The sequence below is a fragment of the Arachis ipaensis genome, chromosome B4 (genome assembly GCF_059453495.1).
Source record: "Arachis ipaensis isolate K30076 ecotype BB chromosome B4, ASM5945349v1, whole genome shotgun sequence".
NCBI classification, from domain to species: Eukaryota; Viridiplantae; Streptophyta; class Magnoliopsida; order Fabales; family Fabaceae; genus Arachis; species Arachis ipaensis.
Window position 1 is genome coordinate 86,188,588 of NC_142439.1, and position 2,389 is coordinate 86,190,976.

General features: G+C 33.0%; 1 non-coding gene across 1 annotated transcript; it reads right to left on the reverse strand.

The window, feature by feature from the left end:
• Nucleotides 1–1,485: 1,485 nt before the first annotated feature.
• LOC148568231 (small nucleolar RNA R71) lies at nucleotides 1,486–1,593 on the reverse strand. Its single transcript, XR_015882232.1, has one exon. It is a non-coding gene; the product is annotated as a small nucleolar RNA R71 (small nucleolar RNA).
• Nucleotides 1,594–2,389: the final 796 nt, after the last annotated feature.

The following is a 2,389-nucleotide window of genomic DNA, read 5'->3' on the forward strand; positions in this document are numbered from 1 at the left end:
ATTCAAAAATCAAAAAAATATCTTTCTCTTATTTCACCCATAAATTTCGAAAATTTGAGTTGACTTTTTCAAAACTTTTTAAAATTTAGTTGTTTCTTATGAGTCAAGTCAAATTTTCAATTTAAAAATCCTATCTTTTTCAAATCTTTTTCAAAAATCAAACTTTTTTTATTTGTCTTTCATATTTTCGAAAATTTCAAATTAATTTTCAAAATCTTTTTCTTATTTTTATTCCATATTTTCGAATTCAATGCTAACAATTAATGTGATTGATTCAAAAATATTAAATTTGTTACTTGCCTAATAAGAAAGGTTCAATCATTAAATTTTAAAATCAAATCTTTTTGTTTCTTGTTAGTCAAGTAATCAACTTTAATTTTCAAAATCAAATCTTTTTAAAATTCTTTTTCAAATCTTTTTCAAAATAAATTTCAATCACATCTTTTTCAAAATTTAATTTCAAAATCTTTTCTAACTTCTTATCTTTTCAAATTTGATTTTCAAATCTTTTTCAATTAACCACTTTACTTTTTGTTTGATTCTTATCTTTTTCAAAACTACCTAACTAACTCTCTCTATAATTTTCGAAAATCCCTTTCCTCTTCTTTTTTTCAAATTTCTTTCTTTTTCAAATTTCCTTTTTAATTAACTAATTGTTTTAATTTCAATTTAATTTGATTTCAATTTTAATTTTTGAATTTTAACTTTAATTTTAAAATATTTTTATTTTATTTTATTTAAATTTTCGAATTCTTCTCTTCCTCACCTCCTTCTATTTATTTATTCATCTACTAACACTTCTCCTCCACCCAAAAATTCTAACCCTATCCCCGTCTCTGTGTTCGAATTTTTCCTCTTCTCCTTCTTACATTCTTCTCTTCTCATACTTGCATAAGGAATCTCTATACTGTGACATAGAGGATTCCTCTTCTTTTCTGTTTTCTTCTTTTTCATATGAGCAGGAGCAAGGATAAGAACATTCTTGTTAAAGCTGATCCCGAACCTAAAAGAACTCTGAAGAGGAAGCTAAGGGAAGCTAAAGCACAACTCTCTGGAAAAAATCTGACAGAAATTTTCGAAAAAGAAGGAAACATGGCCAAAAATAATAACAATGCAAGGAAGATGCTTGGTGACTTTACTGCACCAAATTCCAATTTACATGGAAGAAGCATCTCCATCCCTACCATTGGAGCAAACAATTTTGAGCTTAAACCTCAACTAGTTTCTCTGATGCAACAAAACTGCAAGTTTTATGGACTTCCATCTGAAGATCCTTTTCAGTTATTAACTGAATTCTTGCAGATATATGATACTGTTAAGACCAATGGCATTGATCCCGAGGTCTACAAGCTTATGCTTTTCCCATTTGCTGTAAGAGACAGAGCTAGAATATGGTTGGACTCTCAACCTAAAGATAGCCTGAACTCTTGGCATAAGCTGGTCACTACTTTGATAGCCAAGTTCTTTCCTCCTCAAAAGCTTAGCAAGCTTAGAGTGGATGCTCAAACCTTCAAACAAAAAGAAGGTGAATCCCTCTATGAAGTTTGGGAGAGATACAAGGAACTGACCAAAAAGTGTCCTTCTGACATGCTTTCAGAATGGACCATCCTGGATATATTCTATGATGGTCTGTTTGAGCTATCAAAGATGTCATTAGACCACTCTGCAGGCAGATCCATTCACCTAAAGAAAATGCCTGCAGAAGCTCAAGAACTCATTGACATGGTTGCTAACAACCAGTTTATGTACACTTCTGAGAGGAATCCTGTAAGTAATAGGACGCCTCAGAGGAAAGGAGTTCTTAAAATTGATGCTCTGAATGCCATATTGGCTCAGAACAAAATATTGACTCAGCAAGTCAATATGATCTCTCAGAGTCTGAATGGATTGAAGGAATCATCCAAGAGTACTATAGAAGCATCTTCTGAAGAAGTAGCTTATGATCCTGAGAACCCTGCAATAGCAGAGGTGAATTACATGGGTGAACCCTATGGAAACACCTATAATCCCTCATGGAGAAATCATCCAAATTTCTCATGGAAGGATCAACAAAAGCCTCAACAAGGCTTTAATAATGGTGGAAGAAATAGGTTTAACAATAGTAAACCTTTTCCATCATCTACTCAGCAACAGACAGACAATTCTGAGCAGAATCTATCTAGCTTGGCAAATATAGTCTCTGATCTATCTAAGGCCACTTTGAGTTTCATGAATGAAACAAGGTCCTCCATTAGAAATTTGGAGGCACAAGTAGGCCAACTGAGTAAAAAGGTCACTGAAACTCCTCCTAGTACTCTCCCAAGCAATACAGAAGAAGATCCAAAGAGAGAGTGCAAGGCCATTGATATAACCAAAATGGCCGAACCTACAAGAGAGGAGGAGGACATGA